This window comes from Chiloscyllium punctatum, chromosome 24 (assembly GCF_047496795.1).
Source record: "Chiloscyllium punctatum isolate Juve2018m chromosome 24, sChiPun1.3, whole genome shotgun sequence".
NCBI lineage: Eukaryota > Metazoa > Chordata > Chondrichthyes > Orectolobiformes > Hemiscylliidae > Chiloscyllium > Chiloscyllium punctatum.
This window is the reverse complement of record NC_092762.1, coordinates 72,609,013-72,623,488: the sequence shown is the minus strand read 5'-3', so window position 1 is coordinate 72,623,488 and position 14,476 is coordinate 72,609,013. Positions and strand designations below refer to the sequence as shown.

General features: G+C 39.3%; 1 long non-coding RNA gene across 3 annotated transcripts in view; it reads right to left on the bottom strand.

The window, feature by feature from the left end:
* The window catches only part of LOC140494689 (uncharacterized), a 95,384-nt gene extending 85,849 nt beyond the window's left edge, over positions 1 to 9,535 (bottom strand). For all 3 annotated transcript variants that reach the window (XR_011964028.1, XR_011964026.1, XR_011964027.1), the window contains exon 1: positions 9,321 to 9,535. This is a non-coding gene — a long non-coding RNA (uncharacterized lncRNA). The remainder of the gene's footprint in view (positions 1 to 9,320) is intronic.
* Between the last annotated feature and the right edge of the window lie 4,941 nt (positions 9,536 to 14,476).

Sequence of the window (14,476 nt, the reverse complement as noted above, 5' to 3'; positions counted from 1 at the left end):
ATTCACTCACACACACACACTCACATCCACACTCAATCTGTCGCTCCTACATGCGCGTACATATAAGCGAATGGGATGAATTTGTTTTTGCAGAAATACATTTTATTTTGCTCAAAAACTGCATGAATCCATGTAAAACTCTGTAAAAACTATTCAGAGGACTTAGTCTGATATAGCATTGGGGTGCAGTCAGAGTTCACACCTATTGTTAAAAAGCTGAGCTAACTTGAAAATGTAATTTAAATGAAGTTCTGGGATTTACCTATCAAAGAACAGAAACCAGCATACTCTATTCTAAAAGATGAAAGTTTTAATCTAAGATTGTTCACTTTATCACATCTCCATGACACTGGACTCCTTTGGCTATAAATTCTGTGAGCATGATCTTAACCTCCACAACCACCTGATGAAGGAGCAATGTTCTGAAAGCTAGTGCTTCCAAATAAGTCTGTTGGACTATAGTCTGGTGTTGTGCGATTTTTAGCTTTATTCTGGGAATGTGTTATGGAGAGTCTGTCTTGTGCTGGAGTGCCTGTTTTAATCAAGTCTAACTCTGTCAGTATCAACATGTCAGGGCTGTGACTTGATCCATTTGAACCAAAACCTGGGATTTGTCTGGCTCAAGTAAATTTTTAGATTTATCTGATTTAAATGAACAGTCTGACATGCCAAGTCTTTATTTTCCCTTTCAGATCCTTACAAACCTCCTGTACATTTGTAGTTTTTCTTGTTTTTCTGCACTGTTTTGGATTCCTAAATCACAGCTCCAGACATTCTGAATGCAAGCACTCTACCAAATCCCTGAACTCTTTTCCCTTAAAATACCCCCACAATCCTCCTCACTCACTCTAAGGTCTTACACATTGTGTGGACATAAGCACACAAATACTTTGCATGTAGGTCTGAAATTCTTCTCAGAGCTATTTTAATGGAGGTGTTAACCTGCTCAAATAAATGGCTTAACACATCTTTTTAAAAAGAGCAGATGAAGGAATTTGACACAAACGTGTTACTTGGCTATGAGCCAGCATCCCATAGTGTCAATGAGGATAGGTTCAATCTTAGCACTACTTTTTTGAAACCCTTCTCTTCTTTACAACCCTAGTTACACAGTGATTTCAGTTCATTGCATTATACTAATTTACTATCACAATTGTGAATATAAGCCTGCGAGTGAGACTGATACCAAAGCAATGTGTTAAATTCATACGTGCATTACAGGGCACTTTACTGCTGCACCTTTCTTTTCACCACCTCCTGACTCCCACTTGGGTACAAAATTAAAAAACTCACAACACCAGGTTATAGTGCAACAGGTTTGTTTGAAAGTACAAGCTTTCAAATAAACCTGTTGGAATATATCCTGTTGCTGTGTGGTTTTTAACTTTGTCTGACCCAGTCCAACACTGGCACCTCTACATCATGTGGTTCAAAACTGATACACACTGGTTGAAGCCTTGTAGTAACTGACCTGTGGCATTTTGTGACCCTTCACCTTCAGGTCTGGCAGGCAGTCGCCACTGAGCTCCACCTTCATAGTTTGTTCGCTTGCACGTAGCACAACCACATTCCTTTCCTCAAAATATCATCATGCATTTTAATGCATCAGTGATGACATCTATTAGAAGTGCAAAGCTGTGCACCAGATAGAGAGAGAATATCTTCAGCTGGTATTTATATTTACACTTTGCACATGGTCGACAGAGATGTGGCCATATCTGAAGTTAGACATAAGTTTGAAATTTATCATATGTTAAATATATACTTTATCTGATGCAATTGTTTTGAATAAAGAGAGGTTTAATGAAATTGCATTGCAAAATAATGGACCAAATAGAGTGATTATATTTATACTTTGCACATGGTCGACAGAGATGTGGCCATATCTGAAGTTAGACATAAGTTTGAAATTTATTCTATGTTAAATATATACTTTATCTGATGCAATTGTTTTGAATAAAGAGAGGTTTAATGAAATTGTATTGCAAAATAATGGACCAAATAGAGTGATTGAGTGAGAAGCATTGTAAAAGACAAAATGAAAGGAAAAGCCAATGATTTTAGTGTTTTTCATACCCTGAAAAAATGTGTTACACCTAATAACGTATTTCTTAAATGCAGTCTTTGTTGTAAATGTTAGCATTGTAGTGAAAATAGACTTTTAATATCTAACTTTCATCTTTTTACTTTAAAATCTAAGACTTTCATATGCTAAAAGATGTTTTTAGAAAAGACATTGCTGCCATAAAATAGCTGCTTTCATCACCTAACACTCCCAGGAAACCCACGTGGGATTTTCTCAACTACAGCGTCAGAATTACCAGTTTCATCAAGAAGCACTGAAACTTGGTGAGACTTCATGAAATTCACTTCTCTTGTTTTATTCACACTGACAATTTTATGTCCAGTGAGAACTAGAAATTACTCATAGAATATTCAGTTTCAAAAGACCATGGAGTCAGACTTTTGAATGCCCAAATTAATCATCATTCATTAACTTGCCTTTGAGCAGCAAAGCAACATGGACTGAAAACAGCAAGGATACTGAAAATTCTTTACTCACTCTTTCTCTCAACCTCAAAAGTCATTGCCTAGTTCAGAAACAACTTGGAAAAGCTACCATTCACAGAGCATGCAAGATTTATAAACATCACACTGCCAAAGAATCAATAACTAACCAGTTAGGACTCTGATCATTTTCACAACGCAAAGGCTCCATGGACTTTAAATGACAACTTTTCCTACCTTCTTCTCTAGACATCTAATTAAAACAAGTAAAACGTCAACTCAGACTTAAGCCAGCTGCTATTCAATAAATGGACTTGGTTCTAGATGTATTGCCTGTGTTTGTGCATGTGTTTGATGTCTTGTTTTATTATTTCTTCTGAGTAGGAGATAGTAAAATTCCTCTTTTCTCATTCAAGAAAACCGTGGAATTGTTTCCTTCATTTTAATCTAGTTTTGACTGAAGTGCAATGATTGTGTGTGAAAAAGTATTTGTTGGACCAACCAACATTTTAGTACTTGTGGAATTCCATGCTCAGTGAAGTAGTTGATGCTTCCTTATTGAATGTTTATAAAGTTAAGATAGATACGGTTTTGAACAGTAAAGGAATTAAGGGATACAGTGAGAGGGAGATAAGTGGAGCTGGGGCCACAAAAAGATCAGCCATGATCTTATTAAGTGGCGGACCAGGCTTGAGGGGCCAGATGGCCTACTCCTGGTCCTAGTTCTTATCTTCTTATGTTCTTAAAACAAAAGAACCTCTGCGGCATAACATAATCTAGAAACACAACTGTCAATTTGTACGCAGTATGATCGGGAATGAGATAATGCCCAGATTTTTTTTATTGGGTAATGTTGTTTCAGTGTTGAGAACTTTGGAAAATTCTTGTCCCGCTGTTCTTCTGAATAATTCCCTGGGATCGTTTACAGTCACCATTTTACCTCACCGATCATCTTTAAAAATTCCCTAAAACTGACCTAACATTGGTCGCATGCCTTAATACCTTCTCAGATAACAGTGAAATTCTCTTCAATAATGTTTTTGTGAAGGACTTCAGACATTTTACTTCTGTAAAGATGCTATATTAAGTTGTTAGTGCTTCTTTCTGGTGGTCAACGTCTGCATAATCATATCAGGATGAAGAGAATAGTGATTTCCAAATTCATAGCTCCCCAAGATATCTTGTATCATCAGCATATTGCTGCCCATTCAGTCTATGCGTTTTCACAGTTCCAGCATTTTTCCGTTTAATTTTCAGGGACAGCTGATCAATATTTAGGTGTACAACAAATTCAATGTTCCTTTACAAAATACACAAAGCCCCACAATTGGAAAGCCAGTAGACATATATGTACTTAGGGCAGCAGTGTTCTTTTCACATTCCATCAGCTGAGCAAATTCAGTTCATCTAGGGTTAATATGGAGATATGGAAACAGGCAATGTTTCAACCACTGATGAAATGCAGAAGCGCTTTCAGTATTTGAAAGAGGGTTGAGTTTGTGTGGGGGTGGTGGTGGGGACACTTGACTTGTGATATGTAGGAAATTTGAAGTATTCCAAGTGCTGCGTAAGTAGTACGGAATGTAAAAATGTGCCGTCATTTGGTCTGTAAACTTTCCATGGAAAATGGGGAACAAAGAAAAGATAGCTAATGTGATAATATACGTAAACCAACTGAGCAACCTACTGCCTCCAGGTTAACTCCTTGAGTGACACACTTCACCGCATGGCAATGCACAAATTTCTCATTAAATTTTGATGAGAAGTGATTGTAAGATATCTTATTCATGTTCAATCTGACAGCAAGTACAGAGATGCTGTGAATATCAGCAGAATGTAAGGGAATCGAAAGATGTGATATAAGGCAATCCAGAAATCTCCAATGTTGCTTATCTACAGAAGTAACCCCCCCCCCCCCCCCGCATTGGACTCAATGCACTGTTGGATGGTACTGGTTTTTAGATTTTCACTCTCATGCACCATTGTTCGAGCTTGGTTTACTGAGCACGTACTTTGGGAATCTGAACCTGCCCTCCAATCTTTGGGCCTTGCATTTTTCTCTCTGTTTCTGTTCAGACGCCCACTTCACTAGTTTATGGTGAGAACAAAATCATAGAATCCCTTCAGAGCAGATAGAAGCCATTCAGCCCATCGAATCTACACTGACCCGTCAAAGAGCATCCACTCTATCCCTGTAAGCCATCAATTACTAGGTTAAAAAGCACACAACACCAGGTTATAGTCCAACAGGTTGTTTGGAAGCACTACCTTTCAGGTAGCTGATGAAGGAGCAGCGCTCCAAAAGCTAGTGCTTTCAGATAAACTTGTTGGACTGTAATCTGGTGTTGTGTGATTTTTAACTTTGCCCATCCCACTTCAACACCAGCACCTCCACATCATCATTTGCTACAGTTAACCCACCTAGCCTGCACACTACGGGCAACTTAGCATGGCCAATCCACCTAACCTGCACATCTTTGATCTGTGGGAGGAAACCGGAGCACCTGGGGGAAACCCACGCAGACACGGGGAGAATGTGCAAACTCCACACAGATTGTCATCCGAAGCTGGAATCGAACCCAGGTCCCTGCTGCGAGGCAGCAGCGCTAATCACTGAACCACAATGCCGTCCATCCAAATGATCATCTCAGTTACGATTTGCCACAAAAGCCACTTTCTTTCCCTCCAACAATGATTACCGAGTCTGTAAACTCTGGGATTCCCCTCCTAAAACTTCCCCTTTCCTCCATTAATCATTAATTAAAACATAGAAATAGGAGCAGGGGTAGATCTTCGATTGTGGCTCATCATCCAAGTCAGCTCCCTGTTCCCGCTTTCTCCTCATATCCTTCGATTGCTACAACCTACCTCTTTCACCATGCTTTTAGTCATCTGATCTAATACCTCCTTGTGTGGCTGATAGTCAAATCTCTCCTATTTCTGTCTGTTTATTTTACAGATGATGTGTAAATTTAAAATAAAAATCAAAAAATATCGCGGATGCTGTAAATCAGAACCAAAAACACAGGTTGCTGGAAAAGCTTAGCAGGTCTGCAGTATCTATGAAGAGAAATTAGAGTTAACATTTTGAGTACGATGACCTGAAATGTTAACTTTGATGTCTCTGCACAGCTGCTACCAGACCTGTTGAGCTTTCCCAGCAGCTGCTGTTTTGGTACAATTATAAACTGTTGCTTTCTATGATGATTCCAGTTGGAATTTGGTAAGACACTCTATCTGGATTAAACGGTACTTGTGGATTTGGAAGAAGAAAAATAATCAGCCAGAATTCCTGGGAAAGAATTATATGACACAAATTACACATGTATGTATTTGACATTGTCAGGATCTGGTGCATTCTTCTGATGGTAGAATATCTGCCTAAACTCCAAAGTTCCTTTTGTTAACATTGTTGAGGTAGATATTGTTGTGGACCAGATCAAACTCCCCCCAAAATTTATAAAGAAGACAGTATAGACTCTAACTTTTTCTCAAGTGTAAGGTGTTGAGTTCTGGATTCAATTCGACTGGTCAAACTACCAGACTTGGGGGGAAAAAAAAATTCTTTATTCATAGACTATAATTAAAATACCAACAAAATAAAAATTTTTAAAATGGTTTAACTGTACATCTATCAGAATGCTTACCAAAAGAATATATATATCAACCGCTACTAATTAACTATTCCAATATAATAACATCGCATAAACACACCCTTGGCAAAGGCAAATTCAGTAAAATAGATTGTCTCACATGCAATTCTAGCAGCAGGAAGAGAACCCCAGCTTTTAGCTGTAAAAGAGAGAGGAATAAGAGCTTCCACATCTAGCTTCTAGACCCCAGCAACTGCTACTGAAAGCTAAAACTAAAAAAAACCCTGGTTTTGGGAGGGCTTGACCCCACCCATTCGGACTGCATCTATTCTTCCAACTTTAAAAAAAACCCCAAGGCCTCAAAAGCTGTATACTTTATTGGCTATGGAACAGACTGCTTGGCATCTCTGTCTCAACCTTATTTAAAAAAGGACAAAATACACCCCTTACAGCCATAGTACCATCACTATATGTACACTGTTTCAGTGTCTGCAGTAATGAATGTGAGTCTCCTGTTTTAATTGTCAGGTAGCTAGTGATCCTCAATGAATCATATTAAGCATATGTCAGTCCCATTAGGGACTAGTAGCTCCTGAAGCAGTGTATCCCAGCAATAGTCATCACTATAAGAGAAAAATAAAATGTAAAAAGGTTCTATTGAAGCAATGAATAAGGCTTCCAAGTCGAAGAAACGAGAATAAAAACAATCTGTATTTGAATTCTATGTATTTTGAGATAAACACACCAGCTGGTTACTAAAGTTAACATTTTGTATCATTCCTGCCCACAACTGATTTTATTAATAAATCTGCTAAGCATAATTAGATGCTCTGTCATTGCTTCTGAGGACTTTATCACTAAGAAACATCACATTAATCTTCAGACCATTGCAACATAAAATACTAATTATTTCCATGTGCTAAGAGATCCATCCTACAGTAAACTGAAGTCTGGGATCAGTGATTGCACTCTGGCTTCTAACTCAAAATGGGATATTAAACCCAAATATTGTTTGTCATCTTGGGCAGGTGAAAAAGATCCAATAATCCAATTGAAGAAAAACAGTGGTGTTCTCCTGGTGTACTGGCCAACATTTTTGTTCAACACTTAAAATTGATCATTTTCACAATTTCATCTATAGAGCCTTATGATGGACAATTTGATCATTATCTTTCTACATTAAACAGTGACCAAATTTGAAAGGTGTAAACTGCTTTGGAACATCCTGAGTTTATATTCCAGTTGGATCTGAGTGACAGATTGATGAATATTGCAGGAGACATTTGCTGGAGGTTTAGACTTTTTTTATTTAGACATGCAATCACTAATTATATACATGTCAAAGACTTCACCACCTTCACGATGCTGCAAGAGGGAACCATTCCCTTGTAGTTATATCAGCTGACGTCATTTCCCAATGATGATATAAATCATCTCATTTGCAGATTCGCATTAACCCTTTGCACTACAACTCCTGCCAATTCTCTGAATCTAACCATTACATTACTTTATTCTACAGAGGTAAGATGCATTGTATGAATGCAAATTCTTTCTTTGGTTAACAGCAATTTAAGGCAATAATTTGTTTCTTCAAGTTTCTTTTCATGAAGTTTGACTCTTTTCGTAATATGGTTTCACAGGCATAATTCTTACTTATTATTTGGAAAGTGCCGAGAAAGAGAATATTTCTCTGTCTCTACCTCAATGGAGTAACATTTGTCTTCTGTTCAAAGTTAAAAATCACACAACACCAGGTTATAGTCCAACACAGGAAGCACTAGCTTTCAGAGTGCTGCTCCTTCATCAGGTGGTTGTTCCAGTGCACCCCTGTACTATCACCCACTTTCTACCCCGTACATGGAGGACCCTGACAGTTTTAATCATTTCACAACTGGTATGTGCCTAGGCCTCAAACTCTGAAATTCCCACCCTAAACTCCTTAACCTCAAAGATACTCCCCAAAGGCACAACCACCTGATAAGGGAGTGTCGCTGCAAAAGCTAGTGCTTCCAATTAAACCTGTTGGACTAGAACCTGGTGTTGTGTGATTTTTAACTTTGTACACCCTAGTCCAACACCAGTGGCACAGTGGTTAGCACTGCTGCCTCACAGCGTTAGAGACCTGGGTTCAATTCCCACCCCAGGCAACTGTCTATGTAGAGTTTACACATTCTCCCCGTGTCTGCGTGGGTTTCCTCCCACAGTCCAAAAATGTGCAGGTTAGGTGAATTGGCCATGCTAAATTGCCCATAGTGTTAGTTGAAGGGGTAAATGTAGGGGAATTGGTCTGGGTGAGTTGCTCTTCAGAGGGTCGGTGTGGACTTGTTAGGCCGAAGGGCCTAGTTCCACACTGTAACTAATCTAAATCTTGTCTTCTGTTCAATATTATTATCCAGACACTGAGATTCATTTTGCAGAGAATCAAAGATGGAAATTGAACATGTTCTAAAGCAGTGAGTCAGACCATCACAGTGGAATGCAGTGAATTAAGATATCAAAAGGACAATAACAATACTTTTAAGGTAGTGAAATATCACAGGGTGCTCACAGGGATGTTATCAAACAGACTCAGATACTGAGCCACATAAGGAGACTGTCAAGCAGGTTGTTGAAAGCTTGGTGTGAGAGAAATCTTTTTTTGGGAAGTATCTTTGAGGTTAAGAAGTTTAGGGTGGGAATTTCAGAGTTTGAGACCGAGGCACATATCAGTTGTGAAATTATTAAAACTGTCAGGGTCCTCCATGTCAGGGGTAGAAAGTGGGTGACAGTACAGGGGTGCACTGGAACAATCAAATCTTGAGATAATAAAGGCAGAGATATGGGTTTCAACAACAGAGAAGTTGAGCCAGTGAGTTAAAGTGACCTGGAACATCACAGGATGATAAAGTGAGCTGGAACATTAGTGTATAATACAGAAAATTGGCCCTTCACATTGTATCACAGTGCATTAGAACATTATACCACATTACCAAAATTCTCTGTTAAAAACTAAACATTCACCCTGACATAAAATTCAGCAAGCCCAGCAACAATATAATCCTTCTATTTTGAACAAATGAAGTTAATAAAAATCGTGGAATTCTGGAATAAAGGAAAATGTCAAATCCATGTACTTGATCTCATCTAAACCAATGTCTTAAGAGAGTTTGATAAATAAGATAAATCTTTTAGAAGCCAAAAGGCAAATTGGAGTCAAATTCAGTAACTGAAAAAACTTACTGCATAAAATTAAGTTTTGCAGCTCTGGATACATCTGAGGCACAGAAAACCTTATTCAGGCCCCTGTCTCATCCTTTCACACTGAGAGGTTAATGAGACTGCATTGTATTTGCATTGCAGGCTGTGTACTGGCTGTCCTCAGAGCCTTTAACTGCAGCATTATCACCGAGGGAGAGCTTGGCACCGTCTCCAGGACTGGCTGCACACAAGGAGCTGAGAACAGCTCTCCTTCTGCCAAAACTAACAGCTCTGCACTTACATTAACAAAGGCAGTCAAAAGGAGGGGCTTAGTGCCCCGTTCATGCACTGCAGAGACTCACGCTGTTTCAGCCAGAACAAGGGCCTCCTTATGGATGCAGCTGTCCAATCCGATCAACTTAGGGATCATGAGTAAAATTCCAGACACCTAAAAGGTTGAAAAACAATGTGGCATTGCACAATTGGTACAAAGCGAAAGAATTATCCCATATAATCACTCATTTGCCCTCTGATCTGTTGCGAGTAAGAGGTTTTGAAGTGTCACCAACTCAACTCAAAGAGGGTATTGTCACAGTATGATAACCCATATGGAAGCTTGAACTAACTTGCTCTAAAAACTGAGTTTACGTGATAGCATGAAAGATTTTCTCTGTTATCTCTAACATGGTTATATTTTTAAAATTACCTTTTAGAATGTGTTTACAATATCGCTTTTAATATAAATCAGAGGAAATCTTTTAAACATACATGATGTCACTGCATATGGAAACCAGGACAATTCTTAACTTTTTACTGACTGTTTGATGAGAACTACGCATCTGTGACAACTCAGATCAAAAGACAATTCATCATAATAATTTAACACATTAGGTAGCATCTGCGCTGAGAGGAAACAGAGGTAGCAAATTTCAGATTGATGAGTTTTAGTCAAGACAATTATGTCAATAAATCACTGACCTGAAACATTCCAGCCACTCTTTCTTTCTTCACAGATGTTGCCTGATCTGTTGTGCATTTTCCAAATTATTTTTACTTTCACAGCATTTTGCTTGTAATAACAATCAAACTTATGTTGTATGTTGACAGCACCTCAGTGTAAGTTTCGGTTTGATTTATTGTTGGACTGAGATACAGTGAAAAGTGTCGTTTTTCATTCTATGTCCATGCAGATCATACCATACAAAGCGCATGTCAATGAATTGCAAATTGTGATTCCATTCTCATCTTCCAGTAAGAATCTAAGATGACAATGCAGTGCAGTATTGAGGGAATGCTACGCAGTTGGAAATGCTGTCCTTTGGCTGATAGTTTAAATGAGGTTAAACCATACCAATATCTGGTCTTTCAGATGGATACAAAAGATCCGCTGCACTATTCAAGGGGTCACAGTGATGCGGCAAGTAATACTGCTGCCTCACAGTAATGGGGATTTTGGTTTGATTCCAAACTTGGGTGACTGTGTGGAGTTTACATGTCTCCCTTGTGTCTGCATGAACTTCCATTGGGTGCTCTGGTTACCTCCCACATTCCAAAAGTGTGCAGGTTAGCTGGATTGACCATGTTAAATTACCCCATAGTGTCCAGGGTTGTGCAGGTTAGGTGTGTTAGTCATGATTACTGCAGGGTAATGTAGGGTGGAGAAGTAGGTCTGTGTGGGATGCTCTTCTGAGGATCAATGTAGATTCAATGGGTTGAATGGTCTCTAGCTGCACTGTTGGGATTCTATGATTCCTGGCAAAACTTTGTCTTTCAACCACATCACAAATAAAAAATTTTCTGGACATTATCATATTGCAATTTGCGGAATCCTTGCACAATCAGTTGCTGGTTTCCTGTATTGTATTTCATTCATTGGATGGGTGGATCACTGGCTAAGCCCCAAATATTGCTGTGGGTTTGGAGTCACATGTAGGCCAGACCAGATAAAGATGGCAGGTTTCCTTCCCGAGAGGACATTCGTGAACCAGACAAGCGCTACAAAAATCAACGTTGGTTACATATTCGTTATTCAATGAGTTTTTAATCCAATTAAAATTTCACCATCTGCCATGGTGGAATTAGAAATCATGTCCCCAGAATATTCGTCTGGGATACTGGATGGCCAGTCTAGTGACATTACTAGTATGACTACTTTTTCCCTTTTTACAAACCATTTTGGTCATGAAGTGTACAAGGTATTGTCATCAGGTAATGGAGGTCAAAACTTCATCATTCATTTTTACCACTGTTCCTAAAAATCTTGAGACATACTTTATATCCCCACTTTCGGAGAATAATAGGCAAGTGATGAGAATATTTCCTAAACTGTCCCATGAGGGGAAATATCCCCTCAGCACTAACCCTGCAAGTCCCTTAAGAATCTTCTATGTTTCAATGAGGCCACCTCTCATTCTCCTAAACTTCAATGAGCAGAGTCCTGACCTCTTTAGCTTTTGATCATTCAACAATTCCTCTCCACTGAGGATCATTCTCATGAATCTTTTCTGAACTGCCTCCAATGAAATGATTCATTTCCTTAAATAAAGGGACCAAAGCTGCTCACAGTACTCTAGATGTGGTCTCACCAGGACCTTGTATAGTTATAGTAAGACTACAATACTCCATCAGGACCAATATTCCATTAGCCTTCCTGTTGCACCTCTTCATGAACAAGTACTCCTTAGTGCTGCAGCTTTCTGTAGCTTTTCTCCTTTTAAGTAATACTGTTGTTTTGCTCTCCCTTCCAAAATAAACTTCACATTTTCCTAAATTATACATTTGCTGACTTTTTGCCCATTTAATTAAACTATCAATATCTCTCTGGGGGAGCATTTTAATCTGTGAGGAAGGTTTTTTACACACAAGATAGTGATGCCTGGAATGTGCTGCCAGGGGAAGTGGTAAAAGCAAATACAATAGCATTGTTTTGAGTCAAGAATCACACACAGACCCAGACCAGGTAAGGATGACAGATGCTTTTTAATGGACCAGATGAGTTTTTCAGACAATAATTAACAGATTAGACTTTTAATTACAGATTTTATTGAATTCAAATTCCACCATCTACCATTACAGGTGTCAAACCCAGGTCCCCAGTACATTCCCTGAGTCTCTGGATTAAAAACCCAGTGACAATATCACTAGGCCATCGCCTCCATTGAGTGTCTGTGTTTGATGTCTTTATTTTAATTTTGAACTCCACTTTTTTTCAGTCAAGGAAATCTTCGAATTACCTCATGTTCATTTTAGATTTGGTTAACTAAGTTTAATTAATGTGTGATTTAAAAAAAAATAACTGATCACACTTCCTTATATGGCCATATTATGCATTCTTTCAAGGTTGAATAAGTCAATACATTGTTGAAGGATATTTGAGAGTATCTTGATTGACTTGCCATTTTGAGAACCTGTCTACTTTCAGTTTAACAGGTCTTCCTGATGATGCTTTCCTGAACTGTTACATTTGTACAACTAAAATACAACATGAACATGTCAAGATGAATCCAGCCTTAAGCCTTAATGATAGAGGATGAATATAAAGTTATCAATGTGCTGTCATCATTCTTTCAAATAAGGACGTTTGGAAAAGATTAGGTAAAGGTTACTTGTGGATACGGTTATTTGTGTGAATGGTATTCTCCAATGTAAAGCGAAACTCAGCTGCTCGTACAAATAAATGGAGTTCAGTGCCACAAATTGCTGGAGTTGACATTTGAACCATATTAGACCATTTATAACCTTAGCACCATTGCCTCCAATTTGATATCAGCATTTCTGATAGAATAGACTATGACATAATTGAGAGATTTTAAAAAAACAGCTTTGAGGTCTGGTGGCCAACATTCCCTTTAATTCTCCTACTCCTGCCTGGACCTCCAAGATGTTTATGTGGCAGCTGCTTCTGTGTGGTGGCATGATGATCGATGTGTGTGGCTGCACAGGCTTAGAGGGAGCTTTGCTTGTGACACAAAGTGGGTAGCAACCGTACCTTGAAGCCAGAAGCTACATATTCACAATCCCACTCAAGGTCCCTGGACCGTCGGAGGCTGAGGGGTGACCTTATAGAGGTTTACAAAATTATGAGGGGCATGGATGGGGTAAATTGGCAAAGTCTTTTCCCTGGGGCTGGGAGTCCAGAACGAGAGGGCATAGGTTTAGGGTGAGAGGGGAAAGATATAAAAGAGACTTACGGGGGCAACCTTTTCATACAGAGGGTGGTACGTGTATGGAATGACCTGCCAGAGGAAGTGGTGGAGGCTGGTACAATTGCAACATTTAAGAGACATTTGAATGGGGATATAAATAGGAAGGGTTTGGAGGGATATGGGTCGGGTGCTGGCAGGTGGGACTAGATTGGGTTGGGATATCTGGTCAGCATGGATGGGTTGGACCGAAGGATCTGTTTCCATGCTGTACATCTCTATGACTCTACAACTTGATGGTCATGAACATTGTATGTGTGACACCTCCAAGCAGATTGACTACCAGACTGTCACTCCTCCAAAACAGCAATGGCAGGTGGTAAGAGTGAGAGAGTTTCCTTGCCAGTTGCACTATGGTTTGCAGTAGCAGATAAGTGGGTAAGGATAGCCGGAGGAAGGGCATCTGGCTGTGAAACCAGCTACCAGATCCAAAACCATGACTGATGGCCAGCTGATTAACTGATATTCTGAAGACACTATGTAAGGTGGGAAAAGCAAAAAGGAAAAAGATGCAATTGAACCAGTGTTCGCCCTAACACAAGCAAAAGTTGGACAACAACATGGTTAAATTAGGTTGCAAACATGACAATGTAGAAAAACGAGTGGTAAGCTGAATAATGTTGGTCATGGTGAGATATGGAGTAGAATTGGGCTGGAGGTCAATTGACATCAAGAACAGCTCGTTCCATTGGTTAATTGAGGTCCAGGCCCGAGGTGAGATGCTTGCTAAGGAACTGTGAGTTGCCTATTAAGGGGGATTATTGTTTGTTCACGATCTTATTAACTGCACATCTTGCCTTGTTCATATCTTTCTTTCAGCTCCCGAGCATACCACCTGCTGCTAACAAACTGGATGCCAAGAATTCTCAACATGGAAATCAGAGCCAGCAGCTGATATCGCTTGCTCCAAAGGATCTACATGTTGGACACCAGGCATCAACATCTCAGCGCATGCTCCATGGGCACTGGCCACATGCACCCCAAATCCATTCACGT